Source organism: Chrysemys picta, chromosome 21 (genome assembly GCF_011386835.1).
Source record: "Chrysemys picta bellii isolate R12L10 chromosome 21, ASM1138683v2, whole genome shotgun sequence".
Taxonomy (NCBI): Eukaryota; Metazoa; Chordata; order Testudines; family Emydidae; genus Chrysemys; species Chrysemys picta.
In genome coordinates, this window is record NC_088811.1 from 10,947,192 (window position 1) to 10,959,858 (window position 12,667).

Below are 12,667 nucleotides of genomic sequence, written 5' to 3' on the forward strand. Positions count from 1 at the left end.
CCAAAAGAGGACACCTACTTCAAGTTCTTGTTGATGCCCTTGAGGCAACTGTAATGTATCCACCCATGTATTTTGGGGTACTAATCAGTTGGCAGTCATCTTAGGGAACATATTTCAGAAACTGATTCAGGGGCTAAAGGATGAATATTCACATGGAGATCAAAACCGACAACTGTGGTCACATAACTCATAATGGACTTAGTCATCTTTGTCCCTGAATTCTCTCACATTTCGAAGGAGAGGATCTTTCACTTGAGGCTTTACAAGAGCTAGTAAGTGCTAGATTCAAAGCAGTAAAACCAACAAAAAAAACACACCCAGGCTCTTACGTCTAAAGACTTATGAACCTTTTCTTCAGAAAAACCCAGTCTATATGCATGAAGCTGCTATTTATTACACAGAAGCCAGAGCACTAGGCAACAGCAACCATCATTCACGTGGTGTCAACACTTTAACTCCATGTAGTAGGCCTAGCGATAAAGAACTGGCCCATTGTCACAATGGACAAATTGACAATCTGCTAGGCCACTCTACACACTTATTGAATAAGTAAAATGTAATTTTTTCACGAGCTTAATCAAAACAAGTCTACCACATATATGTATCAAAGTATACTACAGGACTTGATATAGATATGTATGAATGGCCTAAGTGTAGGTGATTTCCAGCTCCATTAGGCTATTTTTTACTGGCCAGAAGGTGAACTAGGAAGAAAACATCAGCACTCAAGACTGCACTAGTGGAGAACTAGTCTAGTATTATTTTCTATGTTCAGATCTAGATTTCAAGCCAAATAGACATTATTCACAATAATTATTTTTTTATTTAGATTTCAAAATCTATAACAATTTAATGATTTACCTACCACAATTATATTGCAGGTGAATGTGTTGTAGCCAGTTGCAGCCATACACCATTTATACCCCCTGGTTATTTGGATAGCACTAACATCATACTTTGCTCTATGCAAAACAGTTCCCTGCTCCAAGGATCTTACCAAGAATGTACTCTATATGAAATATTTTTCCTGCATGTTATAAATTGGTCTGTGTTAATGCCATAGTTAGTTTATGCAAGCAATTTTCCTGCCTTCTTACTCTCTTTGAAGCTTCTGTTAAAAAAGCAGCAGAAACAGCCTCAAAGTTTCCATTTTGTTTATTAGATCATTAAATGAACTAGCCCAGTTTTCAAAGGGATTTATTGGGGGGGAAGGGGGAGAGAAGAGGTGGAGAAGAAAGGGATTTGATTCCTTGTCATCCTTTTCACAAGTAGGACTTCTACCATCCACAAATTCAAAACACAAACTCTTAATTACATATTGGTTTTGATGCAGATGTTTTACCATCTGTAGTTTTTCATTTGTTGTAATTTTATGCTATATAAGGTTTTTTGATAGAAGGTGGGATTGCAGGGAAGGAAATCTTGCCCTCAAGGGGCTCCCTGTTTCTCAGGAAGCAGGGATGTAATTTCCTTCCTTCCTAGACACAGTCTTATATGTGAAAAGTTAGTTATATTAGCACTAAACTGTGAAATAATCTCAATGAACTCATTAGCTTGACAACAGAATTTTCCCCTTAGCAGAAACCTATTAACATATGGGCTGTAAAGAAATAACCCCTACAAACTTTCAGTCAGTGGATTAAACAGTGCCCCAATCAATACTGAATTTATTGCATTGGAGCCAATATTGGAGACTGTGAGAAAGACAGGCCGTTAAGAGGCTGAGAATATACTCACATCAGTAAAGAAAATAACTAGACTGTGCTGCATATGGGACTCCATGCTCAGCTGTCCCGAAAGTTTGATTTAGTCTAAACACTTTTCAAGAAGACTGATGGGGCCTCTGTGATATATAGAGGCCTCTGAAGCAGAGCATTTACCAGATAGATTGCACCCCTAACCCACAGCAAAGAAGAGGGATACAGACCCAAGAGTACATACCCGATCAACCAACGTAAGCAGCTTAACCAAAATGCTATTATACATCAGTAATTATAATAAGTGTTTCAGAAACCCTGGGACCATTAACCAACACACTTGATACAAGGCAGATATTTTTGCAAGTGTTTAATGAGATTTGTTTTGAGCTCTCAAATTAGTTATTGTTTAAGAGGTTTTACTGATCAACTGTTACAGTGTAACCATATCACATAAGGGGGAAAATCCAATGAGATTCTAGCAGGCTTTTTGCATATCCCAAACAATTTAGCATAATTACAGACCATCTCTAGAAGTGAAATTCCCAGCTGAAGGGAAAAACTAGATGAAGGTTACTATATTAGTTATAACCATTAAGAACATTATCAACTTTATAATCTGTCCCTCAGAAATGATGTAGTTAGGGTCAAAAGCTAAGTTTTTTCACCATTACAGGTTCAATATTTTAGGTAGAATGATGGTTAGATATAACATACTGTTTTGTTTTTGGTTAAGACAGTAATCACAAGTACTATTATACAAGAGAAATCTTCCACAGTTCAGAGTAAACTACTGTGTAATCAGGGCCCCATGCATTTCAGTTGCTGTGAAATTTAATGCTGAATCAATACATTACTGTAAGTTTTGCATCACTGGTTAAGTTTTCATTAAAATAAAAATCTCTAGCTTCCAGGACTGAAGGAAAATCTTCCAAATGCGAATCCTGCATAGACTGATGAGTAGTTTCCAGAATCTGCTGACAGCCAAAAAAAGCAGCTCAGAGATATGAACACTCCCAACTCATCTCAATCTGGGTGTCAAAACTTATAAGACAATAAATATATTTTTAGTATCTGTATCACTACTAGACATTTTAGCAGAAGCATCCAACTATTGTGTTTATCCCACAGTCTCTTATCCCCTAACTATACAACCCCACCTCCCACTCCCCCACAATTTGCAATTAACTTATCAGCATTCAAAACAAAATTTGTCTCATTGATAAGTGAGGGACCACCTAAAATTAAATGTATATATTAAATACCAGAGAATATTGTGCTGGTGGTATTATTCTTTCATATTTTAATTAAAGACCTCCACTTATTGTTTTGCTGCTGCAGTATTTTCAGTTTGCAGCACTGGAGAAAACTTACTAAAAAAATGTAGGTCATGTTTACCATAGAGTACATGGTGGGACTTGTGTAATGAAAAGTACTAGTGAGCTCTGAATCAGGCCCATAAAGTTAATGAAAAGACTCCCAATTATTTCAGCGGACTTTGAATCAGGCCTTATGAGTGCAGCAGCCATATTAACACTAAATCTCACAACATTCTTACAGGGTAGTTTATTATTTTATAGAAAGATAAGAAAACACTGTGTGACTCAGCTTGACTTGCCTAAGGTGACAAACAGAGCTAAGCAGATAATTAAAAAATTGACAATTTATTTTTCTATTTTTCTGTTAATTATTCTCTAACAAATTGAGAAAATGTAGAATTTCTGATAAATAACTCTTGGGCAGCAAATCTGCAAAGAGCCCATGCAAATTTTTAATATTTAGTGATGTTGGTTACTTACGCAAGTCAAGTTTTATTATTTCTGTTCTCTGACTGGTGACTTCTGTGACAACCCAAGAGAATTTTAAATAGTCAAGTGAAAATCTGAAATTCAAGATTTATACTATTGATTAGTTTTTCAATACAAAATCTGCTTCCAGTCATATTAGTTTTAAATTCAGTTTTTTGCTAATATTCATGTCTAAAGTTCATTTATAGAATATTCACAGAAAGTGAATGCAAAAGAGGCACAAAAAAGCCAAACACTTAAACTAGCTTAAAAATTCAAACCGATATTCAAAGTATTTTCAGCATTTGTCCAACTCATCATATACAAAGTCAAATGTAGAGCAGTGAACAGAACAAAGGAATCCTCATTTCTAATTCTCTGCAGTATGCAATATGCAACACCATCTTATATTTCTTTGGCCAACACAAACCCAGACTTAATCTCGGCTCCTCAGAAGTGCTCGCTCTATAAAATTACCAAGGAGAATTGTTTCAGGTCCTTGCTTTCTCTTAACCTGTAAATACTACATAAACCTTAACTTAGGCACATGAGTAGCTCAATTAGCTTTAAGTATGTGCATAGTACCATTTAAGTTAAACATGCTTTCTTGGATCAGGGCTGAAATTAATGCACACACTTCATGTCTCAGCAAATCAAAATTCTTAAAACCGAAAAGACAGAAAATAGAGCATAGTCTCAAAGTTTTGTGAGAGACACAGAAGAGGCCATTTACAATGGGTTTCCAAAACTGGTTCCTTAAATATGAAGGATGTATAGTTCTCATGCAATATGTAAGTTAGGGTGTAAGAATATTAGATAATATCTTAAACAGCACACCTAAATATTTATATATGCATTTCTTTATAAGAAGCACTCTGCATGATACTTGGGGACAAAGGAAGGATCTTGATTAATCTAATTATCTTGTGGGGTGAAGAGACAGGAAGAACTATTTCTTTTAGAGTGTTCAGCAGAAACTACTAAATGTTAAATATTGTTTTTATCTCTTGTAAGCCTCTATTTATTATGTGTTTCAGACTTTGTGGCTTATAGTAGGCCTATTCAGCCACAGATAGCATTCCAGAGGAGCATGCCATAGTGGACAGTACTTTAAATACTAAAACTAATCGGTCATGTTTTTAATTTTGAAGTATTACATTTGCAAATACAGAAATCTCAATTACTCAACACTTTCACTGTCTAATCAATTTCCTGCACATCTCCCTGTTCTATTGACTCCCCATTATATAAATATTCAGCATAACCATAAGGATTCTACTATTTTTAAAATGTTTTTCAAAATAGTTACTACAAGGACCAGTCACTGTTTCAGCATCTCAACTCCATGACTGGTGCTGGTGTGTCAGTGACAGCTGCTATTTTACTGATACCTCTCAGCTAGAAATCCAATCTGATAACTGTTTGCAACAGAGGAAATGCAAGGCAGCATCTGAATAAATGGAAAATGTTCAGGAGATATCAAAGTTGTTAAGAAGAAAGCTGTAATGAATTTTTTCTAAATAAATTCAACAGTGGGTTTTGAAAGTCTCTTGCCTCCCATATGCATTCAATGCTGAGCTGTATTTCTGGCATCGCAAACTAGGTCAGTCTATGAAGATGGCTACTTTCTATTTAAATATTGGATGTATAAATGAAATTTTTTTTAAAAATTGAATAGATTTACATTTTACAGAAAGGTTCTAATTCCAGATGATAATGAAACTTTAGAGATGTTAGCAACTCAACAGCATTTCATAGCAAATAGCCATGACCAATTTATTTTACACAAGTTGTTTCCTTTGCACCTACCATTCTTTAATATTTTATAAGAATAACCATGTGTATGCAAACCCCTGATGGACATTATATTTGCCACATAATATGATATACATCTATGATACTGTTTTGAACTTACATTTAATACTAGAAGCATTTGAAATTTGAGAGGGTTTTTGTTATTGGGGGAGAGAGGGGAAATAAATAAAATTTCTTGTAGTCCTGTCTCTGTTCCTTGCAAAACAAGAAGTGCAGAATGACATATACTAGGAACAACAAGGGGGAGGGAAAAAAAAGTCACACAAGGCAATTAAATTTGTAAACAACAAATGTATAGATATCATATATGGGTTTCATTCAGAACTTGCCTTTCACATTCCCCTAATACTACTACTTAATACTAAAAATATCACTTCATATCTTTAAAGTACTGTACAGTCATTAACCAATTATTTCTTGTAATGAACATTCAACATTGGCAGAAACTTATACTTAAAAAAATACTCCTCTCCCTTCTGAATGAGGTCCTAAAGCACATGCATCACTATCAGGCAGAATTGCTCCATTCTCCTTTTTGGCAGTAGGGACTGTATTTTTTATTCTGTGTTTGTACAGCTCCTAGCACAATGGATTCCTGGTCCATGACTAGGGGACCTAGGTGCTACTGCAATAACAAATAAATAATTACGTGTCCAGGAAGATGACAAACATGATTCATGTAAATATTGTGGGTGCCATCCCCAGAATATTGAATGGGTTTCCACTGGAAATCTCAATCTCTGCCCACTTTGAGGTGTTTTCAGGATTTAGCTGAAATCTGTATTTTAATGACGCTACATTTTTAAGTAGTTTATTTCACAATAGTTTTTATGAGGACCCAAGCACTTCAAATGGCCAGCTTATATATATTCAGTTAACTCACTTAAGTCTCCCTCTCTCTCATTGCCACTTTATGATTTATTTATTAATTCTAGAAGACGCTGCTTAGATTTATCCAATTAACATGTGCTTACATCAACTGAAAGAGTGCACAAATCCACACATACAAATGCTAAAAGTTATACTCTGGAATCTACTAATATTTACAAAAATGCTGCAAATAATATCAAAGAGCAAACACTTTTTGAAGCTTATAGCATCATGAAGCCACTTCAGGGTTTCTACAGCACATCCATTACTGTGTTCCATCTATGCCAATTTGTCAGAGGCAAAAGGAAGGATGAGAATAGGGCACTAGCTTTGTGGTTGATAAGTCTGTTTATGTAAAGATATAGTATGAAAAAGTTTTATACATACACACCCTTCAATATTTCTATTTTCAAAGTAAGTGGATTTACACTAAATTACAGTGATGCACGTCCAATCCATGACAATTTACTGGCTATCCATCAATACACACTTCATGTCAGACACTGGCAATAAAATACCAAAGCTAGAGAAATTAATGCACAACATAGTTTAGTGGGCTACCTAAAGGTAATTTTTACTTTATATACACTAAACTGTGCCCCCCTCAATATTTATCAGAAAAGACAGCTGTTTAGATATAACAGGATAGTAGCTGTCTAACTTTCTACAGTACTTGATTCAAAGCCAGTAATCCTGCAGATTTTTGAAAACTATGATGTAGCCGGATTAGCTCAAAAGACTAAGCAAATCACCTAACTTCTTTGTGTCTCAGTTTTTGCACACTTACCCCATTTGTAAGAAAGGGATGTCTTACCTCGCCTCATATGAGCATTATAAAGCTTATTTAATTAGTTTGTCAAGAGCTCAGAAATCCTCAAAAAGACCCTCCACAAAAGAGCAAACTATTCTATTCTTCTGTCCCACAACAGAGTATCTATACAGTCCACAAAATGACGTGGCTTTTACTTTTCCTCAGAGTGTACCAGAAATGTGTTTATAAAGTACATTTAGATGGCAAGCAGAGCCCAAACTAATTTCTTATCCATTTCCCAGAGCAGAAACAGTATTTCAGCTACTGACATACCTCTCTCCCTGGCCTCTGACAATGATTTGCTCTACCGAGTATCATTCATTGTCCCTGTCACAAGCAGCTGTCTACCATCAAAGTGAAGAAAAAAATATATTGTGAGCCAACAGATGTCCACCTTTATCCTCAATATTCAACTAGGGCACAGGAAGCTGGGGAATGAAGTCTCTACTGAAGCCTACCAAAGTCAGAAGAGTGGAAGCAGAATAGATGGTGCTGGGAGTCCAGTTGCATGCATGTGCTACAGGAACAGACCCCTGGAAGCACAGAACCCTACTGCAACTGCACCTTTGGCTCAGGCTACCATAACATTGTGCACCCTGCAATGATATGTTACTTTAACAGAAATGATCAAGAGCACATCTATTAACATTCAAGGTTATACAGACATTATCTGCAACTAAATTCCATCTCAATCTCTATTAAATACTTCCCGGAGCCTCACAATGAAGCTCTTCAAATTTCTTCTACCTGTATGCCATTCAATCTAAATTACCCGTATTTGTCTCTACCAGACAGACAGCTATGACGCTGGGTGTAACTTTATAAGACATACTATACACATGAACAGATTGCATGGAATACACTGCTGTAAGCTTAAGTGCTCTGTTTATTAAAATTTTATTCCCCACCTGTCATTCTGAAGATTTTAAAGCACATTAATCAGCTTCATGTGGGAATTACCTCACCTGCCACAGAAATGCAGTCACTTCTGGGGTAGGACATGACAGCTGTTTAATAGTGCACAGAAACACTATATAGCAGTCAGGAAGTAAAGCAAAATACCATATCTATTTTAAAAGACTGTGGTGACTAAGTATCCATTACTAGTTGGGGTTTAAAAGCCATGAATGCCTAAAACCACTTGGACTCAAGGCAGACAGAAATCACATGCTATTACCCAACCTTCCACAGCAGCAGCAGTTAAGATTTTTTGCACCACCAGCAGAAGGAGAGAGAAGGGAGAGTAAAAGGCTGCAGAGACAGTAGCTATCGGCTATACGACCTGACCGAAAGCGAAGTGTCATCTTCATCAGTCAGTTTACGACTGTGACTACCTCGCCAGGCAGCTCTGGCTAGGGCGGAACCAGTGAGGAGTCAGTCTGAAATCGGCCTCCTCGGTGGGGAAGGTTGCATGGGGCAGAGTAGCGAGGTGAGGGGATCGGGGAGGATGGAGGAGGGCAGGGATTCAGTGCAGGTAAGGGAGGACCAAGCGGACGGGGGACTCTGCAGAGGAATGTCCTGGGAGGGGCGCTGAGACCAGCCTCGAGAAGGGCGGGTCCGGGTGCCCCGAGAGCAGAGCGCAGGGGGGATTCGGGGCCCCCTGGGGAGGGCCTGGAGCCTAGCAGGGAGCCCCGAGAAAGGGGTGGAGGGACCTGGGGGAGCCCTAGAGGACGGAGGCAGCGAACGGGGAAGCGGAGAGGCGCCCTGGGTGAGGAGCGGAGCGGGGCAGCCCCAGGAGGGGGCCTGGGGCAGCCCTGGGGTGGAGGGAAGGCCCCAGGAAGGGGAGAAGGTAGTGCGCGGGGCTGGAGCTGAGGAGGCCAGGCGGAGCGGGACCCGGGCGGGGGGTGACGGGTCTGGCAGAGGGGCCCGGGACAGGGGCAGTGGGGGGCTGGCCCCCAGGCTCCCTCGCACCAAGCGGCTCCCGGCCCGGCCCAGCTCCCTTTGTTACAGCAGCCCGAGCCCCGGGAACAAAGGGCGGGCGGGTGCGGAGTCCCGGGCCCGCAGGCAGGCGGTGCTCACCTGGGTGCGGGGCCAGACCGCCCGGGGCAGGCGAACGGGCGGCTGGATCCCGGCGGGACGGGCGGCGGCGACAGCAGGAGCGGGGGCCTGATCCGGAGCCGCGGCAGAGCGAAGGCGAGCGAGAGCGGCCGCCTCCTCCGTCGTGACTCACCGCGGCGGCCCAGGGAGGGAGGCGCCTGGGCGGCTCCGGGGGAGGGACCCGCCGCGTCCCAGCGCCCAGGGCAGCGGTGGCGCCTCAGGCACAACTCGAGGGGGGAGGGGCAAAGGGCGGCCTCAGAACCTGGGGGTGGGGCCATCGTGGCAAAGGAGGAGGAGTTAGAGCCATAGGGAAGGGAGGGGCCAGAGAGGTGGAAAGGGGTGTGGCCACGTTTGGGGTGGAGCTAGAGGCAAGGGGCGGGACCAATTAACGGGGGGGCGGGGGGGACAAAATGAGTTTAAACCCAGGGAAGGGGGGGAGCCCAGAATAAGGAATAACCAGAGGACTAGGAATGGGATTAAAACTAAGAAGAGCGGGCAGAATTGTAAAGGAGTGGGGTGAAAGTGGCCAAATAACCAGTGGGAGGAGTTAAAATGTAGGGGGATGGCTGGCTGGGAAGGGGGTGGGGGGTTAGCACTAGAAGAAAGGGTGTGGTCAATGATTCATCAGGAGGAGCCAGTGAGAAAGGGGTGTGGACAACACACCTAAGGGAGGAGTCAGTCTGAGAAAGGGGAAGGAGGCAAAAGCAGTGGGGCGGAGATGGTAAGAACAGGAGTTTAGGGAAGGAAGAACAGGAGTGGGCTAAACACAGGCTCATTGCAAGGTTGCTAGTACAAGCAGGAATCCACACATACTATCATTTAAGCTTCTTGCTGAAAGGTTAGTACTGTTAGCAGAGTTGGCTCTAAGTCCACGTCCTGGTATGAAGTTAGACACCCACCTCGTTAGGACAGATATTATAAATCAGACTCTGACATTATAAAGCAGTGCCAGGCGATGTTGTGGACTCATCCTCACCTTCCCTCTAGCCATCCTACTCAGCCCCATGTGGTTGTGCTATTGCTAGCTAGGGCTCTACCAAATTCACAGTCCATTTTGGTCAATTTCACTGTCATAGGATTTTTAAAATGGTAAATTTCATTATTTCAGCTATTTAAATCTGACATTTTACAGTGTTATAATTATAGGAGTCCTGACCCAAAAAGGAGTTGTGGGGGGAGGGGGGAAAGTGGTGTCATGAGGTTATTGGAGGGGATGTTGTGGTACTGCTACCCTTACTTCTGCAGTGCTGCTGCTGGTGGCGGTATTGCCTTCAGAGCTGGACAGCTGGAAAGCAGTGGCTGATGGCCAGGAGCCCAGCTCTGCCGCCAGCAGCAGCACAGAAGTAAGGATGGTATGGTATGGTATGGCCACCTTTACTTCTGTGCTGCTGCCTGAAGAGCTGGGCCCTCAGTCAGCAGCCACGACTCTCCGGCCACCCAGCTCTGAAGGCAGCAGCGCAACAGTAAGAGTGGCATGGTATGGTATTGCCACGCTTACTTCTGTGCTGCTATGGGCGGGGCGTTGCCTTCAGAGCTGGGCGCCTGGCCAACAATCACCGCTCTCCAGCCACCCAGCTCTAAAAGCAGTGCAGAAGTAAGGGTGGCAATACCGTGACCCCCTTAAAATAACCTTGCCACCCCCCTGCAACTCCCTTTTGGGTCAGGACCCCCAATTTGAGAAATGCCGGTCTCCCCCATCAAATCTGTATAGTATAGGGTAAAAGCACACAGAAGACCAGATTTCATGGTCCATGATGTGTTTTTCATGGCCGTGAATTTGGTAGGGCCCTAGCTATTACAGTATCTTCAGCCCAGTATTAAAATACATTTCACTAAGACTAAAATACAGACACCATAACCAGCTATGTTCTAACCCTGCCAAGAAACTGATATATTAAGAATGCCCAAATTATTGTGACATTCAAGTAATAGGTCTTTTTTGCAAATTATGAGAAATTGCTTTTCTGAGCACAGATGCCACAACCTTCAACTCCTATAATTTTAGGAAGAAGTCACATGGCCATTGAGCCATTCTGAAGTAGCTACGATATAAAGTCAAAAGTCAAATCTCATGCCTTGGGAAAATTATGTTTCCAAATAAATATGGCACAAGCTTAAACTACTAACAAACTACTGTAGGAGTTCATGTCCAACTGTTAATGCAGCCAGAATGACTAGTGCTACAAAAAGTGTCAATCACTGGGATGCATAGTTTAATGAAAATTGTTAACTGATATTTTTTCAGTAAAAGTAGGATGGAGATTTTGACTGATGAGAGAAGTTAACACAAAACTGGAAGACAAAAATGTCAGTTCTGATACTCAGACTCGCTCTGACACGGATTTCTTTTGTGGTTAAGTTGCTTACTTACCTTCCACACATAGGAGTTGGGGGAACACTGAGTTAAGGCTCATATCCTCAAAGGTATTTAGGTGCCCAATTCCCATTTAAATCATTGGGAGTTCGGTGCCTAAATGCCTTTGAGGATCTGGGTCTAAGCATTTATAAAATTATTTAGATGAAAAGGGTTATAAGTGTTAAGTGTTACTTAGTAAATATATCTTTATTCTATTTTATATTTTATCTCAATTACATAAAAATAGTCAGAGAAATTAAATGAGAGGCCTGTCTTTTGATAGTTTATTTAATGACATCAAAGCTTAATGACACTGAAATCTGTACCCCACTGCCAGTTAATGAAGGTCTTAACATGAAAGCCCTTCCAAAGAGCAAACCCAAGCTGCAGACAGGAACAGAAATGGTGCAAACATGATGGGTTCTGAGATTATTACCAGCACATACACACTGCACAGCAGGCAGTAATGATTATTAATTATTTAAGAAAAGAACATGAGAGCACCAACAAAAACTGGAAAGAAAAATGCGGAAGCATCGCTCTGGGATCCTCCAGTTAGAATAATGTTAATTAGCACGGTACATGAGTCTGAGGGAAAGATCCAAAAGTACTTTATGGTAGTGAGGAGTTGGCAGCTCCACAATGAAACAATTTTCTCATTTGTAATAGGATGGATTTGCTTCTGAAGGCATTTATGGGCAACGTGTAATTTAAAAATAAAATACTGTACAGGCTCTAGCTCTCCTATCCTCATTTGATTGCTTGGTTGTGTAACATATCCTATAGCAATTTTATATAGTATCAGTGTAGCACCCAGGTTGAAATGCATACCTCTAGAAAGCTTTTTAGTGAGGGATCTGTAGTGTTTTGGGGACCTTTTGGGAATTCTCAAGGTCCTCTTCTTAAAATGATGGGTTCAAAACAATTCGCTCCCTTCTCCCCTACTATCTCCAACAACAATTTTGAGTTTGGGGATCACTGAGTTTTTACAGGTTTTAAGGGATGTGGGGGTCACTTTCAGGAGCCACCCAAGGTATTATTAATTTCCGTCTTTGGGGACATTATTGTAGCCAAACTGGGATCAAGAGTGATCTCAGAATTTTTCATGACTAGTGGCTAGCAGAGTTCTGGCATTGCCTCTATACTATGTCAGAACAATGTTACAAATATCTCAAATTAAATAATTCAGCAGCCTTTGCTGCACTACTTAGTGCTAAGATTCCACTGTGATGGGTGCACTAGAAATTCCCAGAAAGATTAGATGAGGTGGGCAAAAAAAGACATGCACCACTGG

At 41.0% G+C, this 12,667-nt stretch overlaps 1 protein-coding gene across 10 annotated transcripts in view; it reads right to left on the reverse strand.

The window, feature by feature from the left end:
* The window catches only part of LOC101931671 (beta-catenin-interacting protein 1), a 145,743-nt gene extending 136,489 nt beyond the window's left edge, over window positions 1-9,254 (reverse strand). For 6 of the 10 annotated variants that reach the window (XM_008167257.4, XM_005292854.5, XM_005292853.5 and 3 more), the window contains exon 1: window positions 9,000-9,141. The gene's annotated coding sequence lies outside the window, so the exon portion shown is untranslated. Of the gene's footprint in view, window positions 1-3,496; window positions 3,580-5,399; window positions 5,527-8,999 lie in introns of all 10 variants that reach the window. The other 4 variants (XM_042852904.2, XM_065575334.1, XM_065575333.1 and 1 more) reach the window with 4 other exon arrangements.
* Window positions 9,255-12,667: the final 3,413 nt, after the last annotated feature.